The sequence below is a fragment of the Xenopus laevis genome, chromosome 7S (assembly GCF_017654675.1).
Source record: "Xenopus laevis strain J_2021 chromosome 7S, Xenopus_laevis_v10.1, whole genome shotgun sequence".
In the NCBI taxonomy this organism is placed as follows: domain Eukaryota; kingdom Metazoa; phylum Chordata; class Amphibia; order Anura; family Pipidae; genus Xenopus; species Xenopus laevis.
The window spans coordinates 35001044-35017469 of record NC_054384.1 but is presented as its reverse complement, the minus strand read 5'-3'; the positions used below and the strand labels follow the sequence as shown (position 1 = coordinate 35017469).

Genomic DNA, 16426 nt, shown 5'->3' with positions numbered 1-16426 from the left:
CACTGAAATGGTTGTATTGCATAAGTCAAATGACAAACACTTTCATTTCAAATGGGCATAAAAACACTAAAAAATATAGGACAGCCTAAAACACCATTGGAAAACACCATTTACTTTTCATGATTAATTTTTCCCCTCCCCAAATGCAGTGGTAACTACTAAACTTATCTTAAATACTCCTTGTAACTACCATACTTATCTTAAATTCTCCACAAGACTGTGTCACTGCTTCCTTACGTGGAACATGATACCTAGTCAGTGTAACAATGCTATGTTTGGATAAGAATGCTGACCACCCTTGCAGTATAATGACAGCACTTCTTCATTTTTTCAACTAATTCCAAGATGGGTGCAAAGCCCCCTGTGTCCTCTAGAAGGAAATTAGAGTTCTCTGCAGTTTACACGAAGGGGACCCATAACTTTATCACTTTTTGAAAATTATGCTCCTTAAAAATACTTTTGAAGGTAATAGAAAATGTTGAGCTTTCCCTTGGCAACCTGTGGCAGTAGCAAGTTCTGTTTTCACTATTTGACAGCATGGGCTGACTCTCTTTTATAAGGGAAGATAACAGTGACTATGAGATTCCCTTTAGCACTTACTACTAAGTACATTCAAGTTTTAAATATTTTGGTGCATAAAAAGTGGAGTGAAGCATATATGCATGGTCATATAATTTTGTAATACCTACTTACCAACACAGTTCCTATCCTTACCATTACACGTACGATTATACGTATAATCGTATAAGTACGATTATATGGTCATAAGAAGATATACAGAGAATAATGTAACATCTTTTGTAAAATATAAAGATATTATTAGTCACAGTGGTGTTCCATGACTATAAAAAAAAAATTAAGCTGCAGGCACTTCCCCATGCACACATGGTCATGTCCCATGCCCCATTGTGGCAAAACCCTGCCCATGACCCACCAAACCTTGTCCACTCCCCTTCAAGCCCCAACCATTTTGCAACCCATGATTTGCACGTTGGAGTATCTTAAGTGATACTGACACTAAAAAAGTATTATTCAAAATATTAATGTACATCAAAAATTACCTATAGCTCATGTTGATCGTTTTTCACTCATAAGGCTGCTTTTGTAAGTAATTGTTACTTGAAGTTTATTAACCTGACTGTTTTGCCAACCTGACTATCCCTTCTCCGTAAGAGTTTCTAATGCCAACAGACTGCTGAAGCTCAAATATGGAACATGGGGAATCAGATGGGTAATGTAAAAGAATCTGCAAATACTATTATGGAAAAATTATAGATAGCATGCAAAGACAATATTTTGATAGATGTAAAAAAAGGTTTAATTTCTGGTGTCAGTATCTCTTCAACGACCACCCTTTTGCAGCACGTCCCCTTATAGGAATACTCACTGTACTCACAGACAATGTTGGTGTAACGAAGTCTCACCCTGGTGGTCTAGTGGGGGGACGGCATGGACGCCTGCCGCCCCCTCGACGGGGACGCCCGTCACGCCGCGCTGATCCTCGTCCTGTGCCGGCTCCCTAGTGCGCGCGCGCATGCGCACTTCTGATTTAAAGGCGCATGCGCGCTGACGTAATGACGTCAGCGCGGGAGGCGCAAAATTCGAAAAGTATTTAAAGGGCATTCTCACAGTAATCATTTTGTTCCTGGTGCTTTTGAGCTTTTGCTATATTCTGAACCTGTTTGATTCCTGTTTTTGACCCCTGCCTGGCTATTTGACTATTCTGATTTCTGGATTCTGACCCTTGCCTGATTACTGACTACCGCCTCTGATTAACCCTCTGATTGACTCTCTGGTTTGACCCTTGCCTGTCTGATAACGATTATTCTCTGCCTGCCTCGACCCGGCCTGATCTGACTACTCCTTTGCCTAAACGCCTTGTACTGCGATCTTCTGTTCAAAGACTTTGCTTTACTGTCGTGCCCCTCTGCCTATCCAGAACCCTCATCTTGCACCTCTCGTTTAAGTCCAGGTGGCATCCAAGTAAGCCGAGGGCTCCTCCCGAGGCCCAAAGGCGGTGACACTACTGGTGAAGCACGAGCCGAGACCAGGGTGCCTGGTGTTTGTTCTGGTGTTGGGTGCCGACCGTGACAGTTGGACTGAGGTGTCAGGGACCCCTCAGGATGGCACTCCTTTTTTATAGGTGCTAACTAATAGATAACAGGGTGCCAACTCAAATAAGCAGCCAATGCCTGTGTGTTGACTGGCAACTATATGCATTATTACATCTTTAAGTAGTGATATTTGAAGTCCAGCTGCTTTAAGCCATTGTCACACTTTGAGAAAATGTCAATATGGCCTAGCAGAGCCATGCCAACTGCTATTGTAGTAAATTAATACAAACTGGTCCAGTGCCCAACCAGTCCACCCTCTACCTGTTTGCCGCATACACTTTCCCTAATGTGTAATAAATTGACCAATAATTGCCCCTTTAATTTCCTGTTTTCCTGCTGGCGTAGTCAAAGTCTTACAAGATGAGACTATGACCACTCCCCCAAAGTGATGCCTTTTGATGAGAGAATTGGGAACATGGTTGGTTTGAGGTACATGCGTGGCAGTGGCATAACAAAATATCTTCAGAGGGGCCCCTGCACTCTCATGTACCCGATTTTTTCCTGCTCCTTCTCCCTATGACCCCCAAAAAAACACAGTCTGCTTCCTCTAAAGTTATGTCAGTGGTGATTGGGGCTGCCTCTGTTTTTGTCATGAAATTCTTGGGGGGGCAACACTGTGTCATGACGATGATATGCTCTGGGACCACAGTGTGTCATGAAATGCTAAGGGGTATATTTATCAAAGAGTGAAGTTAATAGTGAAGTTCCGCCACTAGAGTGAAATTTCACCACTCTCCATTCATTTCTATGGGATTTTTATAGGCGTATTTATCAAAGGGTGAACTTTCACTTTACCCAATGATAAATACGCCTTTCAAAATCCCATAGAAATGAATTTAGAGCTGCGGAATTTCTTTGATAAATTTACCCCTAAAGGTGGCCATTGACGCAAAGATTTGATCGTACATTTCGTATGATTTTGGGACCATATGTGGAGTGTCCCGACATTTTTCGCCATGGCGATCAGTTGTTCAGTCGACTACCGATAATTTGTCACCTGCTTTTGTGTGACATAACTTTTGTACGATTGCTGTCAGGGGCAGAACATTGATCTGTCCTTTTTACTACTTTATTTGATCTGAATTTGTGATGTGTTGGATGGATTCCACAGTACATCATCGGGCCGCCTTCTTCTGCCCCACGTCCGCCTCTGCCGACACCTTTTTATATACTTGTGCAGGCCCCGCCCCTTTCAAGTTTATCTTAACCCACACACCAATAATTTGAATATTTAGTGGCAGGTTGGAAGATTGCACTGCAAGATCCTTAGTCCGATATTGAATGTATATCTGCACGTCTAATGCTATATTTAGTGTGGAATTTGGGGGGGGGGGGTTTGGGCATGTCCAAAAATTTTGCTACAGCACAATATGGTACAAAGCTTAGCGGCGATGCAGTGATCTTACTGGCATGTCTGGGGATAATGCAATTCTCTAAACCCATTTCTTGATATTTTCAATGAATCACTTGTTTTCTGTCTCAGTATTCAGCAATACAAGCACCCCAGAGTGAATGGTTTATAAGGATGAAGGCACACAGAGCTACTAGCAGCAGCTTCTTCTCATGGCTACTAAAATAGTCAATGCTGATAATTTACTGATAACTATTTCTACATGTGTTCTTGCAGAGGCAATTCTCAGTATTGTCTGTGGTAGGGTATTTTCTGGCATTTTGTAGGCATGACAAGTAGCTGCTACTAGTAGCTCTGTGTGTCTTCAGCCTAAGTGTCAGGCCACACTGGGCGTTTTGGGGAGATTTGGTCACCTGGCGACTAATCGGCTCTTTTTTGCGGCGACCAATCTCCCCAAACGCCTTCCCCTCACTCTGCGCAGGCTAAAATTAAAAAACGTTGGCGCTAATAACACGTGGCGATTCGTTTTCCAAAGTCGCCCGAAGTTGCTATTAGTCGCCAGACGACCAAATCTCCCCAAAACGCCCAGTGTGGCCTGACCCTAAGGGTCAGGGCACACGCTCAGATTCGGAGAGATTAGTCGCCCAACGACAATGACATCTTCTCTTCTTCAGGGCGACTAATGTCCCCGAACTGCCTCCCGCCGGCTAGAATGAATCACCAGCGGGATGGCAATTGGAGCACTTTGTTTTCCGAAGTTGCATGAAGTTTCCTCGTGAGGCAACTTTGGGCAACTTCGGAAAACGAAGCCCTCTGAGTGCCGTCCTGCCGGTGATTTACATTATAGCCGGCGGGAGGCAGTTCGGGGACATTAGTCGCCCTGAAGATAGGGTTGCCACCTTGGAGGTAAAAATGATTGTTGATCCCAATGTTATTATTAGGGATAAAAGATAAATATATAGAAAGGCAGGTATTTTTTTTTTTCAGAAAAGGTGGCAACCCTACCCGAAGAAGAGGAGATTTGTCGCCAGGCGACTAATCTACCCAAATCTGAGCGTGTTTTTTTTTTTTTTGTTCACTGTGCATTTTGGGCTACTTTGGGCTACTTTTACATGTGTTTTGGTCTTGGGCTGGTTTTGTGACAAGCTTTGTGCTAACTCTGAGGGACAGCTGCAGGGGGCACCATGGAGTCCCACTTAGGACGAACAAGACTGGGGCTAGAGGAGGGGCACAGCGGGGAACATTAGAGCCACTTCAGCCCAAGTTAAACACGAGCGGATAGACAAATGATCCGGACTTTTCTTTTCTCAGGAAAGTGTCAAATAGTAAAACGGGACTGAGACAAAGCTAACAGAGCGCCTGTTGTTCGTCGGAATCCCCAGAGAAGGAGGGAGGGGGTTGAGAGAGGAGGAGAAGAGCTGTTGAGGTCGGGGGAGGAGATGGAGAGCTTTGGCAGAGAGGGGGGCAGAGGGGACACATCAGCTCCACCTCTAGACAGACACTGAGATGATGCACAGCGGGCTCCACACTCGGCAACTGCACCCCTAGCTCCTAACTCTCACTTGGGATCAGCAGCAGGAAGGGAAGGAGACCGGGAGCGCCCTCTCATTCACTCGCATAGAGAACTCATTGTGACCGGCTTATCTGAAGGATTTTAGTGAGGGGTGGGGGGGACTGAGCTTGGGTTCAGTCTCCTGCCACCGGGAAAAAGAAGGAGCAGAATGCGGGTTGTCCTGCCGCCTAGGAGCGCCGCGTGTACCACAGGAGCCTGAGCTGAGGGAAGGAGGAGAAGCCGGGACAGTAGCGGATGCTCAGCTTTACCTTCAGTAAGTGCACGTTTTACTCGCCGCTGTTTTAGGGAGGACAGAACGTAATTTTCACTGAACCTTCAGCATTACAGCGCAATGTATTCATAGAAAGAACAATGTGCAACTGATTTAGGTATTTTCAATAAATACACCAGGTAGGTTCAAGCAGCTGTTGCTGGACTGATATTCTCCACATCACAACAAAAGACAGGGGCCACACACCTTGTCTTACTACTGCAGCCCCTGTTCCTTTCTGCTTTTACTTCTGTTGGGATAGAGGGAGGGGCCCCTTAGAGTCAAGAGTCCAGCTTAGATGGCAGATACACTGGACATGCCACAGCTTAGATAGCGGATACACTTGACACGCCACATCTTAGATGGCAGATATACTGGACATGCCACAGCTTAGATTGCAGATACACTGGACATGCCACAGCTTAGATGGCAGATACACTGGACATGCCACAGCTTAGATGGCAGATACACTGGACATGCCACAGCTTAGATGTCAGATACACTGGACACACCACATCTTAAGGTGGCCATACACGGGCAGATAAAGCTGCCGATATCGGTCGTTTGGACCGATTTGACAGCTTATCTGCCCGTGTATGGGGGCTTCCGACGGGTCTTCCCGATCGATATCTGGCCACGATATCGATCGGGAAGGTTGGATTTTTATCTGACCGACCCGTCGGAGCCGCTTGGCGCATCGTAATTCGGCCATACGGCCGAACGCTCGAATTACCCCCGATATAGCCACGCAGTTTAGTGGCATATCGGGGAAAGATACGCTCGTTTGGCGATGTCGCCAAACGAGCGGATCTTGGAGTCTATGGCCAGATTTAGATGGCAGATACACTGGACATGCTATAGCTAAGATGGCAGATACACTGGACACGCCACATCTTAGATGGCAGATACACTGGACATGCCACAGCTTAGATGGCAGATACACTGGACATGCCACAGCTTAGATGGCAGATACACTGGAAATGCCACAGCTTAGATGGCAGATACACTGGACATGCCACAGCTTAGATGGCAGATACACTGGACACGCCACAGCTTAGATTGCAGATACACTGGACACGCCACAGCTTAGATGGCAGATACACTGGACACGCCACATCTTAGATGGCAGATACACTGGACACAGCCTCCCCCATTGAAACTTAATCCTGTCACTTTATTTAGAACACTTACCAACTGACCACCATGGTAAAACAGGCATCTTCCCAGCTTTGCTGTAGAGAAAATGAACTAGAGCTTCTGCTGTTGGAGTACTGGTGAGCTGGAAACAGCTGGAAGTGTGCAGTTTCTACATTGATGATCAGTAATAAGCCTGTCACAACAGTAAAACTCACTTCGTTAAAAACCTCAAATGTGTAAAATACAGCTTTAGCCGCATAAAAAACAGCATTCAGCACCAATACATGCTACTTTTTGCATTGGAATTTCTTTGCCATCTGAACTTGTTCTACTGGCAGATTTAGACTGATAGATAAGGTCCCAATAGATGCAAAGATTTTTCGTTGGTGAACGATCGATTTCGTTGGTGAACGATCCGTCAAATTATCGTGAGGTTAGTGGGAATCAAGCGATCGCGCATCTTAAGATTTTTCGGCCGACATCAGTCAGAAAATTGATCGGGCAGGTTAAAAAAATGTTAACGGTCCCAGTGCAATCTATTATGTTTGCAGGTCCAATCAGACAGCTACCCTCAGTTTTCCTGGCAATATTGCTTGAAATGGTCTTTTTACTTGATGGACCAATCGTTCATTTAAACGATCGTTTCAAGATAATCTTTTCGATAGATCTTTTAGAAATCTTTACAATCTACGGCCAGCTATAGAGTAAAATAGTAGCAACATTCTTGGTGTAAATCTGGTGTTATATATACCTGAGTAACACCTTCAAATGTATTTCTAGTGAGTTTTAGCTCACAAACAGCTGGAGGACCACTGGTTCAGCATTCATGTATAAGCATTTAAGTTTATTGAATGCTAGAAGGATCAGTCGGTTGTGATAATTAGTGGGCAATTTGTTCGCAATCCACATCCAGGAAGCTGAACAGTAAAACTAACACTGATACTTTGAGCCTGCCGTTATCGTATGAACTCTTATTTCATCTGATGGGGAAATGTAAGGAGTGACAGTAATGTAAAAGAGCAAATAGGTACTCATGTCTAATTGTGTCTTCTTGTACCCTGTAATATATAATTCGTAGAGACAGATATATAAATAAAGACTACAGGCATGTATATTTTTGCCCAATTGACACTTTTTTAAAACTATATTAGGGCAACACATAGAGGCAAAAAAGGTAAAAAAGAGGGTTATTTATGTTGATTTATGGAATTTAAAAGGGATTTCCAAGAAGCAGAAGAAGAAACTGCTCTGCTGGCACTGATTGCCTGAGTCTGGGAAAAGGGGGCTGAGACCTTCTGCTCTTCCATGGTAGAACTGCTATATTTGCCCATGTGGGTGATGGACACAGCAAGCCTGATATATAACTTCTCCTGGGATAGGCCTGATCCATAACGTCTCCAGAGATTATGCTTTTATCTCTGTTACAAGATAGTGCTGGAGAAGAAATATAGATACAAACTCCTTAGGAACATATGGTTACTATCAGCTGGTAGAGGTATTGGTGGTTTCATATCCTTTCTGTCCATTTTATGACTCTGGTAATCAGTCCAAAAATATTCCCATTGGGCAAGCCATCTACCAACACCCTTGGCAAGTACTATGACACACAGCCGCCTCATTCTGTCAGTATAACTGCAGTTTCTGTTAGACACCTGTTAAATATAGACAAAATTGGAAGCCACAATGCAGTGACATTTTATCTTAAACAGCAAAGAGGCTGTAGGGGAAATGCACTCAGCATGTTAATATGCTGGGAATTTGACAAGAAGGAGCACTGGAATGTGTTGGCATGTAGCACATGATTGTCTGAACGTTGCTCTCTGCTAAGCAGCTGGGTGTATGAGGGGTACAGCAACAGCACCACATCTGTACAATAACAACTTGGCTTGAATGCTTAACTGATCTTTTACTTCACTGGAGTGGCCAGTGGGTATTTTTTCAATGTGTGTGCCAGCCTAATGCAATGTATTATAGTCAGTCAGGTCCAAAGGGAAGTGGTGACATTAGCAGAACATCAGTCTGTACAGAAAATTGCAGCAGGTGACAAGAATTCTGTTGCCTGATACATTTTTACATTTGACATACCTGCCTAAAAACCCCCTAAAACCTGCCAAGTTCACGTATAAAGCAGTGGGAGACGCTCAGGGACCAATTTGGACATGTTAGTAGCCTTTCTGACATTCAAGTTTTTTCCGGAGAAAAAACTCAAATCGAATTTAATCTAATTTGATTTTGAGTTTTTTTAAGTTATAAATAACCCCCCAGAGGACGCCTCAAGCTAAGCGGCGTTTCGATCTTAATCAAGCTTGATAAAGGGCAGGATAAGTTCGAAATGTCGCTTAGCTTGAGGCACAAATAAAAAGTAGGAGTGCTGCTGAAATATTTTCTTCCATATGGACTACACCTGAGCAGACAGAGTCACGGACGTCACCCAATGCTTCAAAAAGCGATGAGAGTGTTTGTGTAGCACTACTTTGTCTTTGTGGGATTATCCCCATTACATCAATGTTCCCATACTGGCCTCCAGAACTCAAACCCAGATCAATTTTAGCTGGCAGATAACTGATGCTAGACTGCCTAGTAGTTTGTGTGGCCCTAGCTTAATTTCAGATACATTTCACAATATGTTGCCATTTATATTAATAACTGAAATGTTTTTTTGCAATTTCTCTGTTACACCCATAGTGCCCTGTTCATTCAGTTCTACTTATACTCACCATACTGACACTGTCAGTTGCTTGGGGTGTATTAGAATCCAGACAAGTCCTGAAGGCTGCTCCTCTTTACCCCATAAATTAAGTTTTTTTCACAAATTATGTTTGCTAAATGTTGTTGCTTTTTTCACTGTGAAGTATATATGTGCAGGATTGAACCTGGGGTAGTTACATCCATTAACTAAATAAGGATTGTTGGTTTTATATGGAGACCACACATAGACAAGACTAATTAGAAGGGCTTACTTTGATTGATAATTATTTGGCCTCAGTAGGCTCTAGACTCTGTATGGTGGACTGTTATTCACAGAGCCCAATATCCGAGTGATCTCAGCATGAATGGGGCTCAAGGGTTGCTTGGTAAGCACTGTGGCCCTGTATTAATTCTGATACTCTCTTAATACATGCCAAAGTGAAAAAATAAACTTTATATCAGACCACTGCTGTTTCTTAAGTGTGTCTGTGTGCCTGGCGGAGTCACGTTGGAAATATCTGGAAAAAATACACAGAACTATTGTTTGTAACAACGGAAATGAACTGTTTGTTTATGGTATTTCATGTGTTTTGCCATTCTGTTGGAGATTAGTATAATTACATCTCCGATTACAAAAATATACAAATGCTTGAGACCATGTGATTTGCATTCACAACTGTTTTTAATGGTCACATTTTAATAGACTTCATAGCAGGATAGTTTGTGTTTCATTCAGTTTAGCCAAAGTGTAGCAAACAGGTCAATGTGTAGCAAACAGGTAATTGCAATTGTACCCAGTATAAATTAGATACAATTCTCACCTCAGAAGTGCTAGTGGCACTTTTCCATCTGTGCATTCAGTTCTGATCTAGACTCCTGTCAGACCAGAGTCTGTAGTGTGAATAAACCTTTATTGGGCTTCATGGCAAATTCTTTTTAACCACAAACCCAGCCGTAGACTTAATGAAAAATGATCTGTTTCATGTATATATGCTGAAACTGCAAATCCCAGCAGTCACTACAATACCAGTTTAAGTTTATGTATGGTCCGTGCAAGATTATGGGTGGGGCACACTTCCACAATTTCCACAATATATCAGATTACAAGAACTTGCACCGCTTCTTTTATATATATATATATATATATATATATATATATATATATATATATATATATATATATATATATATATATATATATATATATATATATGGAAATATATACATGAGTGTAATGAGACAACTTTACATAACATTGCTCAGAAAACTACGTTTTGCTAAAGTGTAAAAATCATTGCAATTCTCTATGGTTTTTTTTTGCCATTTCAGCTAACAGAGGCAGAGTGACACCTGAAGCACAGGTTGCCCACTTTTTGAAATGGGCTTTTACTGGCTGACATTCTGTTAACATTTTTCCTCCTAGTGCTATGCCTAGTAATCAATCGATTTTCTGTTGTGTATTTGTTATTCTGAACTTTTCAATTACCTTTTTCCTTTTATATAAATCCTCCGTCTGGTTTATGTTAATTATCAGACATAAGGTGTTACCGATTTTGCAGAATGCAAGACTAGATACACTGTAACATACAGGTGTGACCTGGAATTTTTTTTTAGTGTGTAAATTCTCATTATCACTTTTTTGCATTGTAGCAAATGTGATGGAGATTAATTAGTTTACAGAGTAGCTGCATATGCATTACATTGACATGTTTGGTGTGTTCAATCAGCAACTCTGCAAAGAATTGTAATAATGTAACAGCTATATACAAACACATTTTATATCCTATAGTCTGTTGTGCATACAACTGGTTTAAGTTTTGAAAATGTTGAATTCACTTTTTCTGCATACATATGGGAATATATAATATACTTTTTGCCTAGTTTAGAAACCTTTAATGCCATTGGCAAAATCAGTAAAGATTTATCTGAAAGTCAGGCTGTATATTAAAGACCTGCCTGATTGACATCTGGCTAGTTTTTGGCCAGATATTGATAGGGGAGGCCCGATGGAGGGCCTCATACACTAGCAGATAAGATGTCAAATTGGTCTAAAGGACCTTTAGCTATAGCAAGTAGGTGCACCTTTAGGTGCAAGAAGCCAACAGAACCCTGAAATGAATGCAGGTATAAGATGAAGGGTCAGAGTGCAAGCATGTCTGACCCCATGATTCTTGGAGGTTCCTGAACATTTTCAATTCTGCCAGGCTGTCACCCCCTTTAAGAGCAAATAACGATAAAATAGAAGGAAATGTTATTTTATACAGATTTAGCTCAAAAACTTGCGTGTCTATAATTTGAGAACATAAAACATAACATACAGTATTAAGCAATTAAGAAATGGTATAAATAAAGCTTAGCAGGCAGTTTTACATATTATATACCACACATGTTGGTGCCATGCTGAAATGATGTATAGTTGCTGGAAGGTAACAAAGAGTCACTTTACAGCTCTCATGTTCTTGTCAGAAACATTGACATTTTTATGCTGGAATTCCCTGAATGTGAACAGCTCTTTCACTCTCTGACATCATCAAATTTACTATCCCAGATGGTAAAGATTTCTTTATTCATACATTGCAGATGCGGAAGGGTTTTGGAACCGAATCCAGACATAATAATCCAAAGCATCTTGCCTTTAGCTTACTTGGAGTGAAGCTGTCACAGAAATGCCATTATTTTGTCTACAAATCTACTTTGTGATATTTTGAAATAATATAGTCCTTTAAACGTATTTTCTGTTCAAATGGGCATCCTAACATAACAGCAGTATAAGCCCATTAGTGAAATGATGCTAAAATAACTATGTTCTTCTCCACCATATTGCATTTCATGGGCCACATGATGTATAAGTACAAAGAGAACTTATGTATTAAAATACATGTATAAGGGAAATTCCCTCTGCAAACTGTATTTTACACCCCTGCCCATGAATGGGCTTGGTTAATTTGGTGATTGGTGGTATACATTGTCACAGCACAAAGTGACACATATATTTTCTCATTCAATAAAACATTGGTTCACAGACTCACTCAGGTGCCAAAAGCAATGACAGGGAATGCCTGAAGGTTAATTAAGGTGACATTTGAACTGAATGCATATTTGCTTTTCTATAAGTTAGTACTGTGGAGGAATGGGTGATGCAAGGATGTCTTAAAAGGGTTGTTCACCATCCAAACATGTTTCAGTTGGTCCAATTTATTTGTTCTTGCTTGTTATATTTTCATATTACTTGTCTGCCTTATAACAGAAGTAATTAGCATCTAAATTTTAACTAATGAAAGCTGAAATATAATTAATGTATATTGTAGGAGAGTGGGTCAGGAACAAAAGCGCAGAGGTCGTACTTCTTTTGTATTTGCAGAAGTGGTTTAATCCTGTTATTTATGTAAATGACTTCCATTATTACTTGATCGTTTCCTTTAATCACTTGGAATTGTAACGCTGAACGCTAATTATCTAGATTTAATTGAACGTAGCAATTACTTGTTAATGAAACTTTTATTTCTAGACTCTAAGGGTAAGGTCACACTTGGAGATTCGGGGAGATTTAGTTGCCCGTCGCTCTTCTTTTGGGCGATTCTGGAAAATGAAGGACCGCAAGTGCCATGCCGCAGGCGATTTCTCATTCTAGCAGGCGGAAGACAGGGGGAAGCTGTTTGGGGAGATGAGTTGCCCCAAAGAAGTGGCGATTAGTTGCCAGGCGACTAAATCTTCCCGAATCTCCAGGTGTGACCTTATCCTAAAGCTGGCCATAGACATGGAAATTTTATCCTCTTTATCGTAAGACCGATCATATGGCCCTATCTCTTGAGATTTAATACATTAGTAAAATAACAAATCAAACAATGTTCTGGCCATGACAGCAATCGTGCTAAAGTTACTAAAGTCTTTGATATCATCAGATAATACTTGCAGAGAAATTATCTTTAGCTGACAGAAATCTTCTAACCTGTCCGATCAACTTAACAGGCGATCGACATGGTACGAAAAATGTTGGGACGGCCTGAAAATTGTATAAAACGTATTTTTCATGCAACCTTATCTTTCCATATACGGCCAGCTCGACTCACCAGAAAACTGGTGCTGTGTGCAGTGTGCAACATTTGTGCAGAAATTTGCTTGTGGCACAACTTGCCTTTGACAATATGAAGCAAGGGAGGTCCCTACCTGAGCTTACAATCAACTACAGTATCTGTTTAAAATTGAACTGTGTTAGGCCAAAAAAATATGAAGCAACTTTATCACTGCATTAAATCAAATGTTTGCATATAAATTAAGCAACTAGGTGTGAGAGACACTTCTTCTTCACTTTCTTTATTCTTCACATTTAGAATGAATGAGGGGGAACAGCTGCTTCTGTTTTGCTGATTCGGCAGTAACTGAATAACTTGCTGTTCATCATAGCTTTCTATGACAGCCATTTTCACTTTTTTTTCCATCATATCCATTGTACTGGAATACAGTCTTGTAATTACCCATTCGTTTTATTTATTAAATTTTCCCCACATTAGAGGGTTTCATGTATTTTATAAATGATCTCTTTTTTGTATAAATGCCCAAATTACAAATAAAAATGATACAGTATGTCTATGTACCCTCATAATAACTTGTAATACCCCACCTTGGCTACACAATGCATACAACTTGATTCTGCCCCAATAAGAGCCTTTCCAATTGTGTAAGCTGGAATCGGTCACAGGCAATGAATAGTGATTTGCCCTATGACATCCAGTAGATAAGTAGAATTAAAAATAAAGATGTCAATGGTATAAAAATCGTCAGGGCTTTGCTGCCTAGCCTGCCAACTCACCTTTAAAAATGCTTCATTGTAGGTAACAAAACATGGTGGCGTATTGTTCCCAATTGCACACAACACTGGGTTTGTAAATGAGCCTTTTTGAGTCTTTTTACTGTATCAAAAAATCCAAAGGCAGTGAATATACTGTGCTGATAGCTGGGGTTGCTGGTAACTGGTGTGTTGCATCTGACAACCTTGAGCAAAACAGATTATTGGGACATGCGTAAAATTAAATGATGCTGAAACTTTTGTATTATTTGTTGGATCTGAACCTCTCTGGGGTCTTGGAAGAGAATCATTCCAATGGTAATTTTTGAACTTTAGTTGACTTGGACCTATTGACAGACAGGTTACATATTCTTGGATTAGCATGCAGTGACCTTAGCAGTGAGGACATGCAATGATATTTATTTACCTGGCAAACGTTGTCTAGCATGGCTCGTGTTTCTTCATGTATTTGCCCTATTGTGCTGGAACTTGGGATTTGTAGTCTTTCTATACTTTCTCATTGCTAAGTTTTCTGTAGTCGCCCAAAGTTGCCTCGCAAGGAAATTTCGGCAACTTCAGAAAATGAATCGGTATAAAGACTAGAGATATCGCTTGGCGACTAATCTCTCTGTGTGCCACCAGCCTAAAACTGGAACTTTGATTAATACAATATGCAAATTGTATTCCATTTCGATAAGGACAGTACAGTCTTGTAGCTCTCAAAATGAACCCTTTTTGGCCGTTTCCATGTCATGGCAGCTAAAGATACACTGCAGAAATCTCTGCAATAGACCTGGTATAAACTGCTATCACATAACTTATGACTGACATCACACCACACTTCATGGTTGCTGGGGTAATTTGGACCCTAGTTACCCGATTTCTTAAGATGCAAATTGAAGAGCTGCTGAATAAAAAGCACAATAACTTAAAAACCATCAATAATAAAAAATTATAACAAATTGCAAATTGTCTCAGAAAATCATTCTCTACATCATACTAAAAGTTATCTCAAAGGTGAACAACCCCTTTAATATTTTTTTAAATCACTTCAACTGCAAAAGTTTTATATTTTATATACAGATTCAACATCTTCCATAGCTCTGTACAAAACATGGGATACAAATACATGGGATCTAGCTATTATCCAGAATGCTTAGCAATCAGACTGGGCCCCACATCTTTGGGGTTCTCCCTCAGGGGGCCAGTCACATAGTTCAAGTGCAAGTGACAGAAGTTTCTTATTCTTGATCTTGTATACCATGAAAGCAATTCTGACCACCACGGTTTATTTATAATTGAGAAAAGTACAGATTTAGTTGTGTCTAAGGCATGGCAGATTAAGTGACTTCCTCCCCGCTTTCTCAGTTCTCAGACACTGATTCATAGTTGCTCCCCTGACAATAACGGGACTAATCTGATTCATACAATGACATCACTAGCACACTTTTCAGCCGTTTTGGATAAGTGTTTCCAAATGTAGTGCTCCTTCATTTATAAGAAATGGAAAAGTTGTGGCACAAAGCTCCTCATTTAGATGCACATATTTCTCACCAGGGTTAATTCTGCAGGACAAGATTTGCTTTTTGAATAAAAAATAAATGACCTGTGATTTATTATACATTTTGTGAAGATGAATGGGTAGCTAGGAAAATGCCTCTTTTTCTATGTCGTTGTTGAAGGGACTTAGAGAAGGAAGGCAAAAAGCAGGCATAGGCCAATTCCAGAGCACTGGATAGTTGCAGCTGGACACTCCCAAATACAGTTCCAGTGATTAGATGTGGTCTGCTCTGCTCACAGCAAATTCACTTACCATTCCTGGAGCTATGACAGACATCACGAACTTAGCAATGTCCAACAAACCAATATAGGGTAATATGCACAAATCACCCTCTTGTGATTTATTATAAAGCAAAAATGCAACGTGTTGGCATTTCAGCAGTTTTTCCTGTACAGTAATACAGAAAACTTCAGAGGAAATGTATATTTTGGGTGGAGAGTGTATAGAATTAGTATTTAAATGCATACAAACATCTTTCAGTTTTTGGTGTTACTGGTCTTCAGCTCATGCACTTCCCCTACAAACTGTTCTTTGTAAAACCATATAAGTTTCTATCCATGTATCACTTTGATACAATAACACATATGCCAACATATTCAGGTGATGTACAATAGATGGGCAAATACAATTAACAAACAGATTGCATCAATACTGACCAAAACAGAAGGCAAATGGGTCCCTGCTCATTAGATTTTGTGAGAGTCTAGTAAAAGCTGAAGGCCATAAACAAAAAAAGGGAAGGAATGGAAAGGCTTTGCTTGAAGGCACCATATTCTCTGGTTATGTGTGGAACAAAATATTACAATAGCCGTGGTATCTAGAAATGGAAACATTTATGATGACAAAGGAACTCACTGCTGACCCTATCTGTCCCTCTCAGGGTAAGAAAGTTATCCATGCAGCAGTTTATCTGAGGCTATCATATGATCATGGAGAGCAAGGGACTCATTTTACTTCTGCCATGAG

The 16426-nt window shown here is 40.8% G+C and overlaps 1 protein-coding gene across 1 annotated transcript in view; it reads left to right on the top strand.

Moving 5' to 3' along the window:
* The first annotated feature begins 4855 nt into the window (after nucleotides 1–4855).
* Nucleotides 4856–16426, top strand: part of chst3.S (carbohydrate (chondroitin 6) sulfotransferase 3 S homeolog) — a 47668-nt gene continuing 36097 nt past the window's right edge. The window contains exon 1 of the mRNA XM_018227614.2: nucleotides 4856–5291. The gene's annotated coding sequence lies outside the window, so the exon portion shown is untranslated. The remainder of the gene's footprint in view (nucleotides 5292–16426) is intronic.